The following is a 26,657-nucleotide window of genomic DNA, read 5'->3' as shown; positions in this document are numbered from 1 at the left end:
AGAAAAGTTAATATTACACCATGCTTGTGTCCTGTACCAAGATCTGCAGGACCGTTATAAAGCATCTGTCAGGACAGGATACAGTGTCATTCTTACTATCATCTAACCAAACTTGCTTCCTGACCAAGCTAAACCACAAGTGTAAACCTAAAATAAAAACACAAACAGAGACAGAGATAGCATGTCAGACAATTACTGATTTACACCACTCTTGCCATTATTGGTCAAATTGTGTATTGGTGTACCTATGACCTACAACTATGAAGGACCCAAGTGAAAATCCCGATATAACTCCTCTCATAGAGAGTCAGCGATCTAGATTCAAGTAAAATGTTCATTAAAAAATACAGAAGCACTTACACACCTGGTGCTGTTACCATGACATCCACCTTACCCACAGGTCTGAGCTACTCTTTTTACTTAGTGATGTTGTCTGGTGGGGAAAGGATTTTGAAAAATGTCTCTGGGGAGGGTTGAGAGGCACTCTTAGATTTGCATAAAGCAATTTATCTTCTTGGTCTCCTTCTTATTCATCTTAAACTGAAGGACTATCCACTTTCCCCAAATCATCATTTTTTTCTAGAGGTGATATGTATTATAAGCCTCATTTTGACAGCTAGGAAGTTAGTCTTCCCACCATCTTGTGAAGTAAAAGGAAAGATATTAGTGACTCTACAGGGTGACACAGAGGAGCAGCTTACTTATCATACTCTTAATATTCCTGTGTTAGATGCCTAGAGACAAGTAGTCTTAATATCCTGTAGATTGGTGCTTCAGGTACTCAAGAGAGCTCTAATTTCATGTGATGGTGCAGGGGTATGTGAAAAAGCATGCACCTCAAATACACCACCCTTAATCCTGTGATGCCCAGGATGCAGTCCAAACGGGGCACATCACTTTGGTCACAGAACCTATCAACGCTCTGCACGGTGATAGATAGATAACAAGTACTGAATATACTCCTCATCTTTGGAAATAAATACATTTTTCCTCCTATTTCTCTTGGACAAGACTCAACCAGAAAACTTTGACAAAATTTCAGTTTCAGCAAGATTATGTTTTTCTTTATTACTAAGTTTAAGATAGAGACATACGCACATACACACACAAGACATACAGCAATAGTAAGAGAATAAAGGTCTGTGGGTGTCTCTGATAGCAGTCCTTGAAACCTGCCTGTTACTACCTTCGGTAAGCCTTAAAAAGGGAAGGAAAAGAGCTGCAGCATGTAAATCTATCTATGACAGTAGGATCTGAGTGTGTAAACACCACATCATAAAACTTTGTAACACACAGCTGACAGCTTATGTAAACACTGTGGCCATCTAATGTTTCCTCTCAATAAAAGTTCGGCTGCATGCACAAATCGATGCAATATATTTAATGCACCAATGCTTCAGAAAGAAGTGAGAAACGTTAGAGAAATCTAATGAGTCTAAGAAGTCTTGATACAGTTTACTTCATGGTTTCCCTTTCAGTAACTGGGGAAAAAAAAGAGGTGTCTGAAGCTGAACAATTACATCTAAAAAGTAACTGTTTTCATCGGAGATGCCAGCGTCTTTCTATATCTCTGTGGCTTCGTTTTTCTCAGTGAATGTGAACCCATTTCATAGTTTGCAGATTTAAGCTTGAAAGACCATTTTGAATCAATAGTTCTGCTGTTCATAAAGACTCTCTATCTGGCAGCAGTTCTGCTGCCAGCAAAATATCTAATGCCAAGCAATAGCATCTATGAAGCAACAGAACAGTTCTTACATTATCTGGACTTCTATAAGGTCTTTGACACAGTCCACCACAACATCCTTCTCTCTAAATTGCAGAGATATGGATTTGATGGGTAGGCCGCTCGGTGGATGAGGAACTGGTTGGATGGTCACATCCAGAGAGTAGTGGCCAACGGCTCAATGTCCAGATGGAGATCAGTGACAAGTGGTGTCCCTCAGGAGTCCATATTGGGACCAGTACTGTTTAATATCTTCATCAATGACATAGCGGGATCAAGTGCACCCTCAGCAAGTTTGCAGATGACACCAAGCTGAGTGGTGCGGTTGACACACCTGAGGGATGCGATGCCATCCAGAGGGACCTGGACAAGCTCGAGAAGTGGGCCTATGTGCACCTCATGAGCATCAACAAGGCCAAGTGCAAGGTCCTGCACCTGGTCAGGGCAAACCCCTGGTATCAATACAGGCTGGGGGATGAAGGTACTGAGAGCAGCCCTGAGGAGAAGGACTTGGGAATACTGGTGGATAAAAAACTGTACATGAGCCGGCAGTGTGCTCTCACAGCCCAGAAAGCCAACCATATCCTGGGCTGCATCAAAAGAAGCATGGCCAGCAGGTCAAGGGAGGTGATTCTGCCCCTCTACTCCGCTCTGGTGAGACCCCATCTGGAGTACTGTGTCCAGCTCTGGGGTCCTCTGCACAGGAAAGACATGGACCCCTTGGAGTGAGTCCAGAGGTGAGCCACAAAAATGATTAGAGGGATGGAACACCTCTGCTATGAGGACAGGCTGAGACAGTTGGGGTTGTTCAGCCTGGAGAAGAGAAGGCTCTGGGGAGACTTTATTGCGGCCTTTCAGAACCTGAAGGGGGTTTATAAGAAAGATGGGGACAGACTTTTTAGCAGGGTCTGTTGCGATAGGACAAGGGGTAATGGTATTAATCTAAAAGTGGGTAGATTTAGACTACATATAAGGAAGAAATTTTTTACAATGAGGGTGGTGAGACACTGGAACAGGTTGCCCAGACAGGTGGTAGATGCCCCGTCCCTGGCAACATTCATGGCCAGGTTGGACAGGGCTCTGATCAGCCTGATCCAGTTGAAGATGTCCCTGCTCATTGCAGTGGGGGTTGGACTAGATGACCTTTAATGGTCCCTTCCAACCCAAACTGTTCTATGATTCTATGATTCTGAATACTTCAACCTGTTGTCAAATGGCACGACTTCCCAGATGGCTACAAAAGGGTTTGTGGTTAAGGTCATATCTATGTCATGAAAACAAAGAAACACCAGCTGACTCCTTATGAAGCAACCTTCAAACGGGTATCTCAGTAGCTTCATGTGAATTATGCCTAGAACTAGGATCAGTCAGGTATTTCACCGTGCTATTTTCACATGTGATGTAATACTGTCGTATACCGCTGCACCTTGTGATAGCTGCTTATTCAGGGGTTTCAATGCATTGCCCCTTACTGTGTTGTAGTCATGCTCTGAAGTGGCCACTGATTACATTGCTTGCCTCAGTCTTCAAGGTGACAATCTGGCCTTGTAAACCAGCTAAGTCATAGGCTTGTGACAACTAGAAAATGTATTTCCATTCAGAGTCCTGCTTAGAGAGAGACCTTTTCTGTCTTAAAAGATTTAATTTAGCCAAAGCACTTAACTTAACTTAAGCTGCTCTGAAGATTTTACTGTTAGAGAGCTAGTGTTATACTAATATTGTCATGGGGATTTGTAAGTATTTCACAGCTCCTATGAGACCCATGTTGAGTATTTTCCTGTATTTCACAGGAACTGAAAATTTATTGCTTCCTTTTAAAAGTATTTTTGTTTCCATTGTTCCACACTATCGATGCCAGAACAGTAAGAAAATTATGTCTTTAACATCATTACAGTTTTAAGATTTTAGGTATCCCTTCCGATGTGCATCAACAAACTTCTCACAGTGATCTAGCAATTACAACTTTCCTTTATTCCAGAGAGGTACGTGAAAATAGGAGGACCAATAGCTACATGATCACAACCCCCAGCAATACAACCAGATGGACTGGTTTCACTGGCTTCCACAGTGCAATTCCTAGTCCACAGCACTAACTGTGGACAACCTACCTCACTAAAAAGGCAGTGACAAAACAGGGCCGATACTAATTCAACCCATGCCTCACCTAGTGTTTCCAACCCGGTGCTTAGACTTTCTTGGTATTTTAACTGGTTGCCTGAAAGTTCCCTCTGTGGTTATCTTCAGTCACATGAAATGTTCAGAAGAGCTTGTCCTTGGGCAGCAGATGCTTCTGTTCCACAGTGAGTGCCACAGTGATTGAGGCTTAGGCGGATAACCATTTACCTCCCAGAGGAGGAAGCAGTGGTAAACATGGTGGTATTTTGCACATCAAAGGGATTAAAGCAGCAAAGGATTAAAAACCTGAATCTAGACCCTCCTGAGACTACTATCTTCCAAATCCAGTGGAATGTACCAGCCACAGCCATGCAAGAGGAGGAAATTCTCTGATTTCTCTAGGCATTTCAGATTGTCTGTTTTAGTGATGTATTTGGCTTCTCCCAGATGAGTGCCCTGTGAGTTTACCACATTACTGTCCCCTGCCCTTTGCTGAAAGTCATAAAGATGGAACATAGCATTATATTCAAAATCTTGTTATGGACAAAAGGGAAGACACTATATATAAAGAGATAAGAATTTACTGTTCGTTTAATTAATGTTTAAACAGTTGCATTGTCCAAATTACCTAATTAATACAACAAAACCCATTAATAATAGTTATACCAAACTCTTCTAGGATCTGCTGATTTCATTTGACATTGTGCTTGCTCATCCAATATTCTTCTAGTTCCTAGGGTTGACAGTTACAGCCTTTCTTAAATAGAAAGGGAACTACAACAACTTGTGAGCAATCTGAGATCCTTGCTGTGAGTATGATGTTCACAGTTGTGGGAGTTTTTTCCTTTTCTGTCCTGTGGTATACCTGGAGCTATACGTATATGTTTTCTTATCACACTCTGCCTTCTTCTTACTGGTTCCCTGCTGAAGTCTGAACATTGCCTCCCCCAGCCTCAATTGACATCAAAGGCTGTTACTTGCAAGGCAGTGCTGCCCCAGGTTTGACAGACCTTTGCCATTCATGGTGTTCACAGAGCTTCAGCTCACACAAAGGTGAGGCAATAGTCATTTGACCACTTGGTAATTGTTAAACCAATCTGAAACTATACAAAGACAAATCCACATGTGTCCTGACACCCTGCACTGTCAACTCAATTTATGTTTTCAGAGCTACCGCAGCAAACGTTCTGACCTTCTTCCCTTCCCTTTCCTCCTTCCTTTTCTACTTAAAAGATAACCTCCATTTATTAAGTGTAGCTGCCTCCGGACATGTGTACCAGTTCTGGATACAAGATCCATTTATGCTATGTTGCTCCTCCTCACAATTTGTAATTCACAGAAATTTGGAGAAAACAGCAGGGAGTCTAGTAGGGAAGCTTTGTCTATGTCAAGGAAACAAATCACGTATTTTTGAAATAAAAACACAAAGCTCTGTCAGATCTTCCTTTCTTCCTTCAACTGGGCAGATGTAGCAGAAAAGTGGGCAGAGAGTTTTAATTACAGCTGTACTGAAAATTTACTTCCCTAGTTGGTATTCTGAGCTTGACAAAAAAAATTGCTGAAGGAACTTGACCATCTATACTGTGCTGTAGGTCAGTTCTATATCTTTATAACAATCCTCTTTGACTTAAATCTTTAAATTTGAAGATTTATCTAATACAGTATTGTCTGCCTTTTCTCCTGTTGAGCTCACTGATGAAAGGGAGTGTAGAAGCAGTCTCTTTTATAGCTTACATTTTTGATAATGCATTACCAGATTTCTCTCTTTATGGAGAGTAGATAAGAATGATACCTTCCAGTAGGTTATAAATGTCTTAAAAAGTCCTTTCCACAATGTGGTAAGCACTGGGTGACGCAAGTAGAATTGCTCTTGGATACAAAATTAATCACAAAATTCTAAGGCTGCTATACCTGTCATTTGCATTCCTTTTAAAGACAGCAATTTGTGCAACATTTTGATGCACAAAATTCTCTACTTTTCATTTTATCCTAATCCTGTAAGAGCAGGAACATACGTCTCTCTGGAGATATCTACAACTACTATCTAGTATCATAAAAATGGTTCTATTAAGAGAAAAATAATGTTGAAATGGTTCACTGATTTCACAAAAATCAGTTGTGTTACCTTTAAAATAATACAGGCTTGAGGAAACATAAATTTATAGGCAGAACAGAAAAATAATCGTTAGTAATCTAAATGACTGGTTTAGGATTTTGTTCATTTTTTTAAAACTAACTGGAATTTATAAAATTAATTTGCTCCAGAGGTCCTTGATATTTTACCATTAGGAATTGCAGAAGAGCTCAGGTAAATGTTAACATTGTATTAGACACTTAAGGATCTCATCGAATTAAACAGTGTTCTTAGAACAATTAACTAACTAGCTAGCTAGCTTGCTATTACCAGAAAAATGTCCCATAGACATGTCCACTAAACATAACAGAAAGAGATATAATTGACCACACTCATCTTTTAAAAATATTAACTGCTTTTTGCAGAAAGCCTAACAAGCTGAAAATCAGTACTGAAAGATCAACAAAACTCCAGTCTTCCTAAATGAGACATTTGTCAGCTGTTGCCACTTTTCTCTGCTTAATTTAGCGTGAATTGTTATTTCAGGATGTCATGATTGCTGTAGAGTGGTTTATTATTTAAATCACTATGGTGTTTGAATAAAATCTGGAGACCATATATTCACTGGATGCACACATGGTGTCAGATGTTTGTGAATCACAAGTAAGCAACAGAGACTGACACTAACTTGTGAACGGGTTGTGAATTCCTGAATGAACTGTTGAATATCTTCAAAACCTGAATGAAGATCTTACTCGTCAAATTTCTGTAATATTCCTTGTAATGACCCAGTAAAATATCCCATCAAGGTTTTTTTTGCTGCCTAAAACTGTGGCTTCAGGACAAGGGTGAGGGAAAGAACTCTGACACCCCCCTGAAATACAACCACAGGAGCTGGAACTTGCAGCCAACATTTCTTGTTCCTGTTGATTTATCTTTGTAAAATTCAACAGTAAAAAGGTTTACATTTAAATGAACAACTGAGAATACTCAAGGAAAATTTGGAAGTTACCTTTGCTTTGGATAGTAAAAGATTAAACATGGAAACCTATGCTATTTCAAAATTGTAATATATTTAATGGGTTTCTTTCTTCTGCTGCATTGTAGAGACGAATTTACATTCTATTTGTCTTTCCTTCAATGGCATTATAAAAGTGTAACTGGCTCCTCATCCTTCCTCCAAGAAATAAATGACTTAGCCTTTTGATCACTATTTAAAGAAATCAACCAGTACTCCACATTTTAGGAATTTATATCCAGGAACAAGGGTAACATTCCATTTCATGGTCACAGCAGAGCTGTTTCCTTGCACATCATCTTCTCAATATGTTTGGATGCTGAGACCAAGCAAGCTCTCCAGGCCGAACGCACCGTACTCTTCACTTTTGTTTATGGGTCTCTTCACTAAACAGTGGGGGCAAAACAGGGCTGGATGCCCTGGCAGCAAGGCCCTTCTACCTATGACAGAGCCAAGGGGCTTGCTCAGTCCTGCTGCTCATGGCTACTAAATGGATTTGGAAGTGAAATGCTGTGCCTGCATCTAAGCCAGGAATAGCACTTCAGACACTTCTTTTAATTAGAGTAGAAATCTTCTCTTGCATAAGGCCAACATTTTTTTAAACTCTAAGTCACTGTCTGCTTTTGCCATGTCTAAAACTGACGCTCCCCTCAGTACTACGCATCTTCAAAAGCATAACAACAAGGTCTGATTAATGGTCAGGACTATTTCTGTCTCATATTTATTCTAAATTTTGAACTAGGAGCTCTGAAAGTCTGTGCTATGTTATTAGACTTCCACATTTACATGTCCATGGAAGATCTCCTTATGCTTTTCAAAATTGTATCTTTTGAAGTATACTTGAATAATAGCATCACAAGATGTGGGAAATTTTTAATATGCTTGGACATTGGTTATCACCAGAAGTAAATAACATGCCAACGATTTCATATGTAGAAAAAGAAATAAGCGAGCTGATGTAATTTCTCACATGTACATGTGTACACAAAAATGTACACGTTTTTTAAAGACAACTTACTTGATATGGATTATTTATACTGAATCTAAAATGATGGCAAATACATCTGAAATCAGCCTCAACCTCTAAATATTAGATTATTAGCTTCCTGTTTGCTGAAAAAATAACTCATAATAAACACTTCAGTCTATTCCTCACTATGCAGAATGATTTTTAAGCAGAACTTTAAGTCACCTTGAGATCTCCCGGCCTTTACCTCTAAGTTGTCTCTCCCAGACAGAAAAAGTATTTACTGAGTTCACATTTCTAAAAGAAAAAAAAAAGTAAAATATCTATCTAAATAAAACTGAAAATGAAATGTGACAATTAAATAGCTGAAATATTTGTGTCCTTTAGAAGCCCTGAGAGCACTTATTAGACATTAACTGGAATGTTATCAAATATTTTGCAGGTTAGAAAAGATATTAATTCCTTTATAAGACACGTTATTCTCTTTATACTCTGACTAGGATTTATTAAGCTCTATCACCACATTCTGAAATCTGTAGAATGGTTAGCCTAATCCTGATTTTCTATTTCCTTTTAAAATGGAATGGGCTAAAAAAAAAGAAGACTTAATTTCAATCTGACAACATATTGCATTTAAATATAAATAAATGTATTGGTTTGTCTGTCTAAGAATTCAATTTAGAAAAAGGAAATAACCAAACATATCAAGAATAAAATAACACAGAATTAATATCAGAATGCTGAATTCATAACACTAAGATCATCACTAAAAGGGAAATATTCTGAGGATGCCAAACTCTGTTCATTATTCACATGAAGTAAAATTGTTCCATTTCTATTAAATGAAATCCCCCTCTCTAATCCTCAGAGGCACTCTGTGCGGCAGGGCCAGTATGATGGACCATAATGGAACTCCAGATCTGCAATCTGTCCACCACTGGTGTGGTTCTCCCAGTCACCAGAGGGAGAGAAGTCTCTTCTGTAGTTGCACCTGTTCAGTGACCACCTCTTGTCAAACACTGGATACTGCAAATCGAGCCTGGTAATCAATGTAGGAAGTATTTCTTGCCCCCAGCATTCCACACACAAACCCCAAACGATGAAACGCTGATGTATGACGACACATTGTGTACCTTTAGCATAATGTGGATGGTAATACCTACATCATACATGACTTAAATTTCAAAGCAAGGCTAACTGCATTCACATTTATAAACAAAAAGTATGTATCCTAATAATTCAGCTGTTATTATTTTTATTCATATTTACATAAAATATATTTTATCCCCAGTGGGCTAGATTTTGGTTCTTTCTTTGCAGGACTTCCACTAGCTGAAATAAACAGAGACTCTATTTTGTGTGTATATTGCTTTGTTGCTGAACAAACCAGCTTGATACATGCAAAAAATTACAGAAACTGCCTTTACCTCATCTAACTGCAGATGGATACAAAGCAGGCGTCTATACCTCAGTCAGCTATTTAGATTTCTGCCACAGTGAATGGAGACCTAGATCTCACTTCAGTGGCCTAAAACAGATGTCAGCAGAGGACCATCAGTGTTCAACCACTGCCATCAGATATGCCCCAGGACATCTGCATGGTGGCAGATGATACAATCTGCAAGCCTCTGGATTAGCCTAGAAACTAGGCAAAACGCCCACAGGCATCTCAGCTAGTACTAGATGTCACTGTTCAGGCAACTGAACCAAGCCCCTAGTCAATACAGTCAATAAAATTTAGAGCATTATCCATCTCACCAAGTATAGGTGTCTACCTGAGGAAGAGATGGCACGTTAAACTCCATACTGAGTGCACTGAACAGCTCTCCCCTGACTGCAATGGGAACGTAAGGGGTCTCTGCAGAAACAGTCACTACACAGCTGAGCTCACCCAGAATTCTATCATCTCATTTAAAAATAAATGTACATTTATGAAAGACAGTACCTATGACAATGATAAAATGAAATGCTAGCCCATTTCAGCATTGCAAACAACACAACTGGTTTTATCCTAAAAAAAAAAAAAAGTAATTATAAATGCCTCTATGTATTTTCTTAGCATTTTGGCCAAATTAGACATCCGTTTTGTACACAAAGACAGTTCATATGGGTTATTTGCCAATTACAGTCTCCTTTGAAAATCTTTGATTTCACCTATACTGAATCCATAGATTCTCCTCATGATATTTAATCTCACAGAATCACAGAATCACTAAGGTTGGAGAAGACCTGAAAGATCATCAAGTCCAACCTAAAAAAAACCAAAAAACAAAACAAAAAAAAATCACAACACAACACACCAAAAACCAACCCACCCAACACCACACAGCACCATGCCCATCAAGCCACATCCCACAATGCCACATCCACATGCTCCTTGAATACCTCCAGGGAGGGTGACTCTACCACCTCCCTGGGCAGTCTATTCCAATGTTTCACTACTCTCTCAGTAAAGAACTTTTTCCTAATATCCAACCTAAACCTCCCCTGGCGCAACTTGAGGCCATTTCCTCTTGTCCTGTCACTTGTCACTTGGGAGAAGAGACCAACACCCACCTCTCTGCAACCCCCCTTCATGTAGTTGTAGAGAGCGATAAGGTCTCCCCTCAGCCTCCTCTTCTCCAGGCTAAACAACCCCAGTTCCCTCAGCCGCTCCTCATAAGAGTTGTGCTCCAGACCCCTCACCAGCTTTGTCGCCCTTCTCTGGATGCGCTCCAGCACCTCAATGTCCTTCTTGTAGTGAGGGGCCCAAAATCGAACACAGGATTCGAGGTGCGGCCTCACCAGCGCTGAGTACAGGGGCACGATCACCTCCCTACTCCTGCTGGCCACACTGTTTCTGATACAGGCCAGGATGCCGTTGGCCTTCTTGGCCACCTGGGCACACTGCTGGCTCATATTCAGCCGGCTGTCAATCAACACCCCCAGGTCCTTTTCTGCAGGGGAGCTTTCCAGCCACTCGTCCCCAAGCCTGTAGCGTTGCCTGGGGTTGTTGTGGCCAAAGTGTAGAACCCGGCACTTGGCCTTATTGAACTTCATCTGGTTGGCCTCAGCCCATCGATGCAGCCTGTCCAGATCCCTCTGCAGAGCCTTCCTACCCTCAAGCAGATCAACACGCCCTCCCAACTTGGTGTCGTCTGCAAACTTGCTGAGGGTGCACTCTATCCCCTCATCCAGATCATCAATAAAGACATTAAACAAGACCGGTCCCAAAACTGAGCCCTGGGGGACTCCGCTGGTGACCGGCTGCCAACTGGATTTCACTCCATTCACCACGACTCTCTGGGCTCGGCCATCCAGCCAGTTTTTTACCCAGCGAAGAGTGTACCTGTCTAAACCACGGGCCACCAGCTTCTCCAGGAGAATACTGTGGGAGACAGTGTCAAAGGCTTTGCTGAAGTCCAGGTAGACAATCTCATCACCAGGGTTTTTCTCTTTCACAAGATAAAGTGCTGTTGGTGTCTAGGCAACACATTTTGGGAATGATCACCTCCCTGCCTCATGACTTTTACACAGCATTACAGTACCCATTATTTTAGGTTTCCTGTCCTCTGACAACTAAAATATGGGCTCAACTGATTTTCTTGACAGCAGTGTATAATTCTGAAAGAATATTAAGAAAAATCATGATAATTAGATGATAAAAAAAATTAATTTATAGGAAAGAAGTACAACATTCTTTATCTACGTCAATATGTCATGCAAACGAAACAAAAAGGCAAATTCCAAATTATAAATGGATCAAATTTCATATTACTATGTTATTATTATATTTTGGAATACTATTATTTCTTTTGAAATAAGAACTCCAAAGCTATGATAATACAGTCAACACAGAGCTTTCATTAATAAAAAGGTATACAGGAGGGAATTACTATTTTTAAGGCATAAAGTCTTTCTACCAGCCTTAAAAAATCTAGAAAAAGTGAACTTTAGGTTAAATATCTCAGCACTAATGACAGAAGAACAAAGCTTGAGAGGGAGGAACAAAGGAAGGAATGCAGGAAGGATAATATGCTAAAAAAGTATTTTTTTTTAAATGAGTTTTGTGGCAACTTGTAGCATTATGAGCTATTTTAAATGTAACTGTGAGCTTTTTCTCCCCTTCATCTTTTACACAGTGTACTCTCAGATCTGAAGGATACCTGGTCATTTCAAGTGAAAAAGAGAAATTCCAATGTATTTGTGTTTGATATCAACACTGGAAAAGGTTTTATTTTCACTGTGACATATAACAAAACCAAACTTTGAAACCGTAAGACTGCAAAAAGAAAAATGCAAACTCATGATTCTCAAGGTTTATCACCTACTTATACACCCCCTAATATATATCCTTCTATACCAATTCTTTTTTGAGATTAAATGCTTTATTCCATAATTTAGACATAGCTCTCCTGTCTAGTATTTTATATATTTTTCATTATATTGTTTTGTTTGCCTTTCACAGCAGGATGAATCTTCCTCTTTTTGTACAACATGCTCACACTTCCTTACTGTTAGCGAAATTGTGTGCTGCTGAATCATGAACAAAAGAAAGTGCAGGTTTATGGTTAAAAAAAAACAGCTGCGGAGTACCATTTCTATAAATTATAACACGTAAACTGCCACAAATTAATACTTGAGCATTAGATTGCTTGTTTGGGGCCAACTATTACATCAAATACTTTCTGAAATTACTTCTCTAAAGCCAAAAGGATAAGGCTATACATGGATCCTAGTTAAGAATCAAAATCTTGCCTGTTCCCATGGACATCTGTTCTGAATTCCTGCCTGTGAGTAAATTTTAAAGTGGTTTTCAGCAAGCGGAGTACAGCAGCAACTTCTTTAAGCTTGTTCTAAGTGTTAATAATTGACATACATAGAAATAAAGTTGGTTTGAACTGTTTACAGGGTGGACTAAGTCCAATAGCTGACTGCTTTCTCCAACCCACAGGACAAACTCCATAAAGTGTATTTCTGTTATTTCCGACTTCCACTGGTAAGTCAGTTTTACGGAATTTGTAAAAGGAAGGAGTCATATTGAAGAAACTCTCAGAACAAATGATGTGGCTGTGGTTGACTGTGCTCTGCCTCAAAAGATGTGTTTATCTTTATTCCTGAGGGGGAAAAAAAAAAAAAAAATGTATCTGGCTGTTACCTAATGCCCACTTACCCAATTTCTTATGGAAAAGTAAAGATCATGTTCCAAGAAATAAAGAAAATGAGGACCTGACAAGATGCATTAGAACTGTCCTCCATTCTGCCAGAACAAAGGAGGAGCGCCATGAATGATGAGCGCTTTAGTTTGCAAAGGATAAATCCGTTGATCACTTGGAACATGATTTAATAAGTTTTCAGAGCTTGATAATAATACAATGCAGAAATGTCACATCAAATTACTGTTATGCAGTAAAAGGAAGTTTAACATTTTGCTTAGACTATTATCTTTTACTAGAAAACTACTTTGGGGAAGTAGAAGCTAGTAGCTTTTAAAGAAAGCTATTATTAGATCTAAAGAGAATCTTTTGGAGGACCTCTGAACAGAGGATTTGCTATTTTTGTTAAAAAATATTATGAGGGAAACTTGGGAGGAAACAAATAAACAAAGAAAAAAACAAAAAACCCAGGTAAAGACTACAGAAGACTATGCAACAGCTATTGTGGAAATATTTTAAAAATAGTAATATAAACAATTAATAAGCTAGAGTTGACAGCACTTATATCTAAATGAACAGGCAAAAATACAACTGAAATTTCTAAGTGAAACTTCATAAAAATATTTAAATCCAACACATAAACACATCTTCCATAATTGAAACCAGTGGGTTTTAAAAGGCTAGGGATTTGTGCTTTGTTTGGGATATTTTATTAATAATTTTGCAAATTTGTACTGAAGTTTACAGAATACACATAGGAAGCCGAACCTGTATGTTATACTTCAGTCACCAATAGCCTTTCATTTTTTACTCTGACTCAAGATACCCACTCACTTCTGTTCATGCAATCACATGAGGTTCAACATCTACGCATTCATTAAGATATAGTTTAGATTGGAAACGTATTCTGTCTTCCTTTCAGTAGGGTCTACAAGCAAATCAGTGCTGGCTGAAGGTAAAGATGTGGCTCCCTAAGCTTAGACTCTATAAGGTAGTTATCTGCATTTGCAAGTCCCCCTGAGCTCCACTGTAGTCAGTGGTAAAAACAGGTACTTTAAAGGCTAAATTTAATCTTGCCTATCTCAGATATTTACTCCAGGATGAAGCTAGAAGTTCCTTTTTATTTTTTCCCCACTGACTGTAAATGGAATTCGAGGCAACCACCTGAGATGGAGACACATACAATGGATACCCATACAATGGATACTCCTACATCTGGTAATGTGAATCTCACTCAATATTTTATTATATACACCATAATTTATACAAATTGAATTAAGTTATGAATACTCTTTGGTTTTCAAATAAAAATGTAAGCCTAAATTTTATGATGGGATCTGTAAATGGAAGATTGTGTCATGAGAGACACACATCGAAGTTCTTTCAGTAACGACACTTATATTGCATCCAGCTTGTACTGTCTCCCCCAACTGCCCCACCCCACACAATACTGGAAGACCTTGAGAGATGGGAGAGTTTTTAATGGAGGGTCACAGAGTTAGCCAGGGCTCAAGCACCTGCCCTGTAAGAAGAAGCTGGGGGATGGGGCTTGTTCAGCCTAGAGAAGAGACAGTTTCTGGGGAACCTAACAGCAATCCCCCAATATTTATGAGGAGAGTATTGGGAAGATGGTCCCAGGCTCCTCACAGCAGTCCCTGGTGAGAAAGTGAAGGGCAATAGGCATAAGCTGAAAAAGGAGAGGTTCAGACTGGACATAGGGAGAAACTTTTTCACCAAAACTGCCAGGGAGTGGCACAGATTGCCCGCAGAGGTTGTGCATGCTTGGAGGTTTTCCAGACCAACTGGATAAAGCCTTGAGCAGCCTGGTCTGATTTCACAGCTGACCCTGCTTTAAGCAAGACATTGGACTAGAGGAAACGCTGAGGTTCCTTTCAACCCAAATTATCCTATGACTTTAAGTGGCGAGTTTTCATTGTGACAGGCCTCACACACATATTTCAGAATCCATACAGCTGAAGAAGACAATCATCTTACAAAAAAAGTCAGGAAAGTCTTAGCTAGGATGTGTTTCTGAACCAGACATTTTTGTTGCAAAACATTTTGACACATAAGCCCAGAAATAGCTGAGCCATCATCATGTGTTTTTACAACACATGAACACAGATTCACATACTGAAATACACAGAAAAAAATTAAGAAACAGCTTTGACTTTTTTCTTTATAGATATGCACAGCATGAAAATCTCCTAGATGGTGTATTTTGTTCTTTCTGTATTTTAGAATGGTCTATGACAACTTGTGGATTGCGAGACCAACCGGCTCCTTATAGGTTAGTTGTGTAACAAACTGTTACAGAGCCCCTGATCTACTTTGTAATACAAGATTTCTTAAAATTCTTTAAAAAAGCCAAAAAACCCACAAACCACTTCAATTGTCACATACTGTAGATCACTCAAAGCAATTATAGGAGCCTGTCAGTATCATTGGTCCAGACACTTGAGTTGCTCAGTGGATTACAACATATTCAGGACTTACAGATTCTCTTGTAGCAAATCCTCTTTCTTGATGCAGGGATGAGAGATTAGCCCATTAATTACAACCTTAAAAATAATGCTACCATAAATCTCTTCTCTTGCAAATATCTATAATTATATATATTACAAACTTTAATTAGTTAAGTATTCTGAAAGCTTCTGAATAATGAAAGCTAAACAAATGCCCCATGCAAGACCAAAATATGCACTATAAAATGAGAACTTCTGGCGAGGAACCAGTGTTTTTAGCAAGCAGACACAAGAATTCGTAAGTAAAAGATGTTAGGAAAAATAAAAGCAGTGAGCAAAATTTAACAGGAGACCAGTCTCTTCACTGCTTTATGCCATGTACAAAATGAAAGCACATTTGGGAAAATACACTGATTTGGCAGCACTTAACATCTACTTTGCATTCACGTTGTACAGGTATAACTGATTAAACAGAGAGCAAGTGAACAGGCTATAGCAGCGTTCCATTTTTTATTTCTACAGTATATTGAACAAGGTGCAAGAGAACCAACTTTCCAGAAAGTATAACATAGCTCTAGCTATTTGAAAGACTGGTATTAAATTGTCATAGTAAAGATTTAATGGTCAAAGAAAGATTCAACTGCATAATACATAAAATAATTCAGAACTTTCTCAAACAGAAAGAGAATCTACACAGTTGTGGAACTGTTTACTTTCCAAAATGGCTGTCGTTGTAAGCACCTCCATACTCAAAACTTTTACATCCAAAGCTTTTATAAGAGCAAACATCCTCACAGGAAATTACATGCAGATTTGTTTCACTCTGGGCAAGGCAGAACTCTATTTACAACTGGTGAGAAGCTAACACTGGTGATTAATATAATTTATTTCAATGAGACCATCCATAAGTAAAGAATTTGCAATCTAGTATTTTGTAGGGGCCAAATAATTTCCGTTTTAAGGATCACTTATTTTTTCAGCCACAGCATCCTTAAGGACTACAGTCTCACTGTGCTAGACACTGTTTAAAAACAAATATATATAATAAAACTTATTCAGAACAGGGACTGTCAAAGACATGAGATACAACAAGAAATAAAAAGAACAGACAAGAGAATATAATGTCACAACACAATTCCTGAAAATTTAACCTTTTTAATAAATTACACTGAATTTTTTCCCAGAGATGCATTTCCAAATATAACTTTTCTTCTTTTATGAAGAAACCCTTAAAATAGATAGAAACACTGATGCTAATGGGAAAAGAGGAATCTCCAGCAGTAGAAATCTCAGTAAAGATGCATTCCTATCAGCCGTGTTAAGAATGAAGAACACTCACCCTCCTTGGATACAACCCTGATAAAACAAAGCACAGCTCTCCAAGCTGTAGTCCTGTAAATCCAATTTTTAAAAGTGAGAATAATTTTGATATTAAGGCTCCTAAATTTTGGTACATATTTAAAGATCTCATCTCTTTCAGAGGAGAACAAGGACTCTATCCAGTTGCCTAAACACAGGCATCTAGTGCCATGTGAGACACACCAGAGTATTCTTCTTCCCGCTCAAAAAGGTGAGTTTCTCATACATCTTGTGACATATACTGGCCTCACGTAAATAGTTGAGTATCCTAACGCATATCCAAGCGGCTGGGCATGTGTGTTTAGGCAACTGAACTAAGCTCATAGTTAACAGAGTCAGCAGAGGCTAAAAGCTGATTCTGCCAGGTGGCCATTTAGAAATTTCTCCCCATATGGAAACAATACACGCAACCTCACACACAGATTCCAGATCACAGCACTTTTAATACTATTCAACTACTAGTAAACAATTCACCGTTGATGCATTTCTGAGTAGATGCTAACCTAACCTCTATTTAAAAAAAAAAAAAAAAAAAGGAAAAAATGCAGAAATTATGTTCCCCTACATCTTTTCAGTGACTACGTACACTGGTAGACTTTCAAAGAAAAAATCTAATAAACATAGAAACATGTTTCTCTGAGAAAACTGTGCCATTTTCGGAAACCTGAATAGGCTGCCTGAGACAGAAAGAGTATATCCTGTGGCTGACAGGTTGAGGGAGGTGATTATACCCTTCTACTCCACTCTGGTGAGACCCCACCTGGAATACTGTGTCCAGCTCTGGGGTCCTCTGCACAGGAAAGACATGAACCCCTTGGAGTGGGTCCAGAGGTGGGCCACAAAAATGATCAGAGGGATGGAACACCTCTGCTATGACAGGCTGAGACAGTTGGGGTTGTTCAGCCTGGAGAAGAGAAGGCTCTGGGGAGACCTTATTGCAGCCTTTCAGGACTTAAAGGGGGCTTATAAGAAAGATGGGGACAGACTTTTTAGCAGGGTCTGTTGCGACAGGACAAGGAGTAATGGTTTTAATCTAAAAGTGGGTAGATTTAGACTATGTATAAGGAAGAAATTTTTTACAATGAGGGTGATGAGACACTGGAACAGGTTGCCCAGACAGGTGGTAGATGCCCCGTCCCTGGAAACATTCAAGATCAGGATGGACGGGGCTCTGATCAACCTGATTTAGTTGAAGATGTCCCTGCTCGTTGCAGGGGGGGTTGGACTAGATGAACTTTAAAGGTCCCCTCCAACCCAAACTACTCTATGATTCTATGATATCTGTATATACAAGTATTTGCCTTTCATGGAATTTTTTGACACAAATTTTTCTGTTTTTTTTTTTTAGAACTTACTTATATGATGGATAAATACAGCATTTTCTGTGAAGAGTTACACAGTTTCATTATCAAATATAAAACAAAGGAAAAAAAAACTTCTCAATTTTACAGTTCTTTCCTAATTATTTACTTTGTTGTTCCCCAGTACATGGGTTCTGAGTAAAATCATTGCTTAGTTTGTGTTTTCACTGAGGGATGAGCTCAGAGAAGCAACTCTAGTAAAATAAGTCACAGACTGGAGAGCAACAACAATAAGCTGCTTTTATTTATTGTATTAATTCTCATTCCCATGAGAAACTTATAACTGAAACTGGAATGGATTCTTTTTTCTGTGCAGAATTACTGTAAAGACAGCCCATTTGGAAATAATTTATTTCTCTTTTAATGTTCACTGATGTGAAGTTATTGGTTTTCCACAAATGCCCTTTCCACCTATCGAAAGAAAAAAAATACTTCAAGCACTGATTCAGTCTTTCTTTCATCAGTTTCACTAGGGTATAACTACCCTTTGTGGAAATTATGCGTGATTTACACCTGAATGAGCATAAGGCAAGTCAACAGGATTCATTTTTTCATTTGGGAAAACACTTTTAAAGACAAAAGAAAATGTCAAACAAATATTAGATAACTAACATTTACAATGAATATCAGCCTATTTTGCTACTCCTATAAAGGAGGTGGAGTGCACCCTCAGCAAGTTTGCAGATGACACCAAGCTGAGTGGTGTAGTTGATTCATTTGAGAGAAGCGATGCCATCCAGAGGGATGTGGATAGGCTTGAGGAGTGGGCCTGTGCAAACCTCATGAAGTTCAGCAAAGCCAAGTGCAAGTGCCTGCACCTGGGTCGAGGCAATCTGCAATATCAGTACAGACTGGGGGATGTATGGAGTGAGAGCAGCCCTGCGGAGAAGGACTTGGGGATACTGATGGATGAAAAATTGGACATGAGCTGGCAATGTGCGCTTACAGCCCAGAAAGCCAACCATACCCTGGGCTGCATCAAAAGAAGCATTGCCAGCAGGTCGAGGCAGGTGATTCTCCTCCTCTACTCCACTCTCATGAGTACCGCGTTCAGCTCTGGAGTCTCCAGTACAAGAAAGACACGGACCTGTTAAAGCAGGTCCAGAGGAGGGCTGCGAAGATAGTCAGAGGGCTGGAACACCTCTCCTATGAAGAAAGGCTGAAAGAGTTGGTATTATTCAGCTTGGAGAAGAGAAGGCTCAGGGGAGACCTTATTGTGGCCTTTCAATACTTAAAGGGGGCCTACAAGAAAGATGGAGAGAGACATTTTAATAGGGTCTGTAGCAAAAGGACAAGGGGTAATGGTTTTAACATGAAAGAGGGTAGATTTAGATTAGATATAAGTCATTTTTTACGATGAGGGCAGTGAGGCACTGGAACAGGTTGCCCAGAGAAGTTGTGGATGCCCCAACCCTGGAAATGCTCAAGGCCACGTTGGACAGGGCTTTGAGCAACCTGATCTAGTGAAAGATGTCCCTGCCCATGGCAGGGGGTTTGGACTAGATGATCTTTAAAGGCCCCTTCCAACCCAAACCATTCTATGATTCTATGACTCTATAATTTGTGATTTTACATAACTGTCATAAAAGTTATGAACAGTCCCTTTTCCAAGATGAAACATCCTACTGGCTTTAATCTTTTCTTGCACAGAAGTATTCCCATACTTGTGAGTCACCAGGTCACCCTTCACCATTTCCTTACAGGTCCTAGAATAACCTTTCTTTGAGATCGGCAATAATTCTAGAAGAACTCAAGATATGGGTGTCATATGATATTACAGAGAAACATAATGCATTTTTGTTTTCTTCTTCACTCCTCTCCTAGAAAATTCTATCTAATCTTTTGACTCCTGAACACAGAATTTACTTTTTCAAAGACCCCTCTGTGATGGCTCCAAGATATTTTTCTGCAATGACAAAATCTAAGTGAAAGCTTACCATTTGTTGGGGGTGGGTGGGGAAATACACAGCCATACACACACACTTAGTTTATTAGTTGACTAAGAGGTTATTGCACTCATAAAAAAACGAATTTCATCTGTGATTTTACCTCCCATTCACTCAGCATCCTCATATTCTTCAACTATTTTTCTCCTTTAGCTTCAAAGAGAAGTCTGCTGTAATGCTTTGTAGTGCCTGCAAACTTTAGCAACTTATTCTTCACACCATATGCAAGTCATTTGTGCACAGACATAAGCTCAAATCTTGGGGGAACCAACTGGCAGCTTCTCTGAACTGTGAAAAAAGGACTATTTAGTTCAGCATTTTTATTTTTCCTGTCACCTAACTTCCTTCTTATCCAGCAGCAGCAATATTACACTGAGCTGTGTATCATGGGTCACATTTAGAGGAACAACTAAGCCTGAATTCCATTTTTATATGGTCTGTTGTGGCATTAAATTCCATGCAAGTGTACATTTGGTGATTCATGCTCATAAGCAGAACACAATGGCTTTGATACTTAAGTCAGTGAAAAGGGTATTTTCTTTACCTTACTTGTATGCCTAGCACTGACTGTGTTAAAATGGAGTTTTAGCTAAAGGCTCTTGCCTGTGGTATTACTGACTTTTGCATGACTAAAAACTAACCTGAAGCTGAAGACATGGCATAGGGAAGCATTTACTTCTTCAGAACGTGGGCCAATTAAATAATTAAAACAAATATTAATTGTGGTCTTTTAACTATATCTACCTTTACACACTCTCCCCTCACAAATCAAAAACTCCTACAACCTAGAGTACTATAATTTGCTATTTGTATTTGCTCCTCTTGAATTGTTTAATCTTCAATAAAATAAAGATAAAATTACATTTTGCAAAATGTAAATTCCCATTTTTTATTCTATTTCAGTAAAGTGTTTTGAAGGGTCAGGTGCAATTTGGAAAAAAAAGTTGTCTACACAAAGCTTGTATAATACCTTATTCTGCATTTATGACTGGAGTTACAGAAGGTAATAAATGTCTTATGTACAAAAGCATGTACAGCAGCTGCTTTTTTAAAGTATCAGTCCACTTTCAAAGAAGGTTAAATCTAAGTGGTAGAGTCACAGAAGTTTAGGTTGAGAGGGACCTCTTGAGTTGATCTAGTCCAACCCCCCTTCTTAAGCAGGGTCAGCTACAGCAGGTTGCCCTGGACTGTGTCCAGTCAGGTTTTGAGTATCTCCAAGGAGGAAAACTCCACAACCTCTCTGGGCAACTTGCGCCAGTGTTTGACCACCCTCACAGTTAGAAGGGGAAAAAAAAAGAAAAAGAAAAAAACATGTGTTTTAATTTGTTCTCATTGCCGCTCATCTTGTCAGTAGGCACCACTCAGAAGAGCCTAGCTCCATCTTCCTTACACCCTCCCATCGGGTATTTATACACACTGATAAGATCCCCCTGAGCCTTCTCTTCTCCAGACTGAGCAAATCCAAGCTCTCTCAGCCTCTCCTCATACGAAAGATGCTTCAGCCTTAGACCTTAGCTCTTCCCTGGTTTTACCCATTTTCTTTCCTCCCTCTGAAAAAAGTCACTTTCCTGTACGCTTTCTTCTCTACTATCTGATTTCCTAGACATGCACTTAAATTTCCCACAGACAAGCATGCTTCTTCCTCTCCTAAATATTGTGACCGTAGCATTACTAAGACTGATACCAGACTGAGACAATGCAGCAGACTCTGCTTCCCTCTCACCACTGACAGCAACAGGAAAAAAAGGAAAAAAAGGAATTGCCTATATGAAGAGAAACTGCCCAGCCACTATGGCTAATCACTTATTTAAACTAACCACATCTGTAAGGCCCCTGCTACAGAAGTTAATTTTACTTTCTTTACTTCTCCTATGAAAAGTAATGGTCCTAAATTCCCAGTTGATAGCTAGCATTTTCATCTGCATAAATAAAACTTTTCATCTGCATAAATAAAATGAGGATGCTTTAGTACCATGTTTTGTATGCTTGAATGCATAAAAATACTGCAAAAGAGAAACTTCCAATTATTGTCATGTTCTCCCAGCGCAGTCATACCTCTCGGGACAAAAAAACAGGTTGTTTGCAATGCTCTAAACAAAAACCTTTAACTAAATCCTCTGTCACAGTTTGAACTGAATAGTCAAAGGGTTTAATCAATCCTCAGATGCTTTGGCATATTACGAAGTCTCAACACGAGTTTAAATCTGATGGCATCTGGTAAATTGCAGAAAAGAATCACAAGACCAAGAAGCACATCTGACTTTAAAGATATAAAATGTTTCCCTTCAATATACCCCTAGAAGTATGGCTATACCAGAAAGATCAGAGATGTGTGCACAAAAAGCTAATGCCAGCACGAAATGCTGTTTAATGACAGAATTCACTAATTACTCCAACAAGCAAGCACTATACTGTCAAATGACTGTTTTGCCAGACCAGCCGCAGCAAAAGAAAACCCTTGAAGATGGACATTTCTTCCTCAGATTACATGGGGAAGAGATTATCAGAGCATGATCCTGAAGTTACCCTTTATTAAAAAAAAAAAAAAAAAGGGAGAAAAAAAAGATATATAGAGCTATTAGAGCTATTAGCTACCAAGTTTTATGGAGATAGCTGAGCATTTTTGTTACGATCTTTCTTTTTAATTCATGCACAATAATATAGTCTTACGTACTAAGGTAAGTAAATAAACTGCAGAGATTTTTGTCCTTGAACATGTCTCAAAGAAGCATCTCTGTTTCTCCAAAAGAAACTAAACCAAGCTTTCTGACTTTTTAGCTTTTAGGATGGGCAATTTATATTTGCAATTATGATCAAAGACTGCATTTCCTTTCCAATAAAGAGCAGACAATTGCTCTCCTACTACTCAAGCTCATTAACACTTCCCCAGAACTCAGAGGCAGACTGTGGAACCGATGCATGGGTAATAGTGCAGCTCAAGAGGAATGTGCTCATCTGAAGGGTGTATATGGCTTATTGGTATGACCTCCAAGCATCTCACAGTCTTTATTCTGAATAAGGGAAGTATCAATTTTCACATTTTCTCTTTAAGGTATTGGAGCAGACTGAGGTTATATAAGAATGCATTGATATAAACTGGTGGTAGAGAAAACCTGAGATGAGACCAAGTCTAACGGAACTGCATAAAATAACATCGGCAGGTGGTTACACTCCACTTTGCCCTCTCATCAGGCAAGCACACGATAGAACTTTCTTCACTGATTTGCAGCTTCTCAAGGCCAGGAAACAGGCAATTAATTTAACCCAATGCAGTTTTACCTTGTAGGCTTCCTTGTATCTCCTTAGAACATAAGCTATGCCAATTAGTGTACTCTAAACACTGGATGAGAAGAAGTAAATACTGAAGTAGTTAAGAACTTTTAAGTGGTCATGAAGATATGTATAAAAAGACATCTGCTTTATCAAGTCTCTCAATTTTTTTAATGTATTTTTATTCCCTTTTCAATCTCTGGTAATTCTCTTTTTAAGATGCAACCAGCTGCAGCCAGAGGTTGTGCAGGCCTTGGAGGTTTTCCACACAAGTCTGGATAAAGCCCTGAATAACCTGGTCTGACCTCAGAGCTGCCCCTGCTCTGAGCAGAAGTTGGACAACGTAACTTAAGTTGCCTTCCAACCTGATGCATTCACATGAAAATGAATACAGCACTTCATAAGAGGTATTGTTTCTGCCTCTACTGAGAAAAAGTCATAAAAACAAGTGTTCATTACTGCTGTGTGGGCCAGACAGCTATTTACTGAATCAAGTTTATCATATAAAAAAAATTGTAATTATGAAGAAGGCAGTGCTTTAATTGCACTTTCAAAGAAATCATTATTCAGAAGGACAAGTGAAAGTAGTGTTTATCACCAGAGGAAAAGTGATAGCAGTGTTCAAAACTGAAGTTATTTTATCTATTTACTGAATGGAAGATATTATAAAAAAGAAGTGTTAATCACTGAAAGACTCTTTTTAAAAATGGAGTTTCATGGTGCAGACTCAAGGCTACTGCCACACAGGACTGCATGCAAATGACAGCAGGATCTTCAGAGAAAGAGTAAGAACAGCCCACATGAAAAGATAAAGCTGCTTAAAGAAGGCACCAGATCAAGCTAGGTTTTCTTAGATTTCAATCCTATAGTCAAATACCTAATTCTAGGTTTTGGGGAAGCAGGACCACTTTACCAGAAGCAGCAGCAAAACAATAGTAATATATACTAGGTTGAAATAAATGTAGCAGGGTTTTAGATAGCATGACAAAGGGCTAATAGATCTATGCTTGCACTGCCTGGGCTATGAGCACGAGATAGCTTTAGTTCAGATGCTACAGAGCCATGCCATTATCATAGTATGTCCCAGCAGGGAAATAGGTCAAAGTTCCTCAAGCATGGAGCAGCACTTAAGATGAATACTTGGCTTCAAGTCTGGAGATGTCTTATCTCTGGACAGCTCAGGGAATGAGACAGCACAGCTGGTATCTATGTTCCTATAGCTATGTCCTTTGTGGTCTAGCGACTAGGACATATACTGCTCCTACAATACAGAAGGAAATTTCAGTGGTTTAGGTTGTCATGCAGTAATCACTGGCAAGTTATTGGTAAACAGTAAATCTCTGGTAACTTTTTAACAGGTACCTAGCAATATCTAGGATCAAGTACTTCTAGCTCTACATACAAGAAATGCATTGAGTCAGATCAAAAAATTTCAGTTTAATTCCTTTATGTCACTGTGAGTAAATGACTCTGGGAGACCACCTTCTAAATGTTCAGGCGAAGCTCCCTTCCAACCTGTATTACCCTATGGCACTATGAAGAGAGGTGAGGTATGCAGCCCTCCTCACACAAGGCAAGGCAATCTCCTTGATAGTCGAGAGCTGTATCCATCCACAGATGGTCTCAGCCTGACACACTAAATGTTATATCTTGACCTAAGCCACATTTTGCTAGGCTGTATAAGGTCTCTTTGTTATGTCACAGAACAGCTCCATCAAGACACTTTTCCCTCTATACAGATAAACTAACTTTTCATAGACCCTGGCAAGGCTACTTAAAAGCTTAATACTAAACTTTTCAAAAGTGATTCCTGAGATCTGTGTGCCAAATAGAAACTGTAACAGATGCAAAGAAACTGACTCCAGAGCACAAGGTGAGGTCATCCCCTGGAAACGTGCTCTGGTGAATTCATAGTGAATTTCTATGCACCTATTGTCAAGTCAAAAAAAGGCAGCGTGCTGATGTGCTTTAGAATGCACTGACATGGTAGCCAAAACACAACATACTATAAGTAACAGCTGTAATGCCCCTCTGGAGCACAGTCACCAGGCATAATTTATAGGAAAACCTGTACTCTATGCCAGAACTTCAGCGTCAGAAGTTGTAATGAGACAACTAGGAGCCTACAATTCCTCTTAATGGGCAGAGCTCAATTAAATCCTATACTCAGGTCATATCCCTCTCTTACAACCAGGAAAACAAATCCTCCCCTCTGTAGTCCGGTGCAATATCTGGAGTGCTATACCTCCTCATTAGCCCCATCCCTGTACAACCTCCCATCAGGTTCTTCATTACCTCTTCTTGAAAGCAGTGACACCTTCCCACCCCATCTAACCACCAGCTCATACCTGTATTCTGTAACTCATTCTGGGTAGTTAACCAAAGCATTTAATTCCTTTAACTGCTACGAATCCAATTTCTTCTTGCATTCAGTTAGGAATCAGCGGTATGGCTTTGCCTTACCACTAATAAAATTACATTCAAGTGGCTTCATCGTCCCTCCCAAAAACATGTGCATCTTGCCCTATTCTAATTCCTTTTTAGCTAGCTCCATGTACATTGCTTTTAAAGCTTTCACAGCACTGAGTTAAGGAAAATAACCAGAAAGTGCAAAGAACACCGTCTAGAAGAAACTAATTATAGCGTTAAATCTGAGAAAATACGATGTGTTAATTTGTGAGGTGACCTGTACAGATTTCCTCTGTGAGCTCCCCACAATATTTCTTGCATACAACTGCATAGTAGGTGGGCAGAGATGAAGACTGAAGATATTCTCTTGATAAATTGACACTGAGTCAGTATCGAGTATTAACTATTTGGCAGAGAGCAGACAGCTGGTTTACACCTTTGAGAAAGCAAAGAGAAAGCATCACCAGCGGTGATACAGCCTAAACCAAAATGTAGCATGGGTAGCAAAAAATGGAATTTGCTGGACTCATGCATTATGTGCATGAATTCAGAACCACTAACAGCAGAAAACTTTTCATGGAATCTTAGAATCATAGAATAGTTTAGGTTGGAGGGGACCTTTAAGGGTCATCTAGTCCAACCCAACCCCCCCTGCAACAAGCAGGGATATGTTCAACTAAATCAGGTTGATCAGAGCCCTGTCCAACCTGGTCTTGAATGTTTCCAGGGACGGGGCATCTACCACCCCTCTGGGCAACCTGTTCCAGTGTCTCACCACCCTCATTGTAAAAAATTTCTTCCTTATACATAGTCTA

General features: G+C 39.3%; 1 protein-coding gene across 1 annotated transcript in view; it reads right to left on the bottom strand.

Moving 5' to 3' along the window:
• Positions 1–26,657, bottom strand: part of PCLO (piccolo presynaptic cytomatrix protein) — a 390,072-nt gene that overhangs the window by 293,528 nt on the left and 69,887 nt on the right. The window lies entirely within an intron of this gene.

This window comes from Gavia stellata, chromosome 4, assembly GCF_030936135.1.
Source record: "Gavia stellata isolate bGavSte3 chromosome 4, bGavSte3.hap2, whole genome shotgun sequence".
Lineage (NCBI taxonomy): Eukaryota > Metazoa > Chordata > Aves > Gaviiformes > Gaviidae > Gavia > Gavia stellata.
Note: the sequence above shows the minus strand (reverse complement) of the source record. Positions and strands in the feature narration are given on the sequence as shown.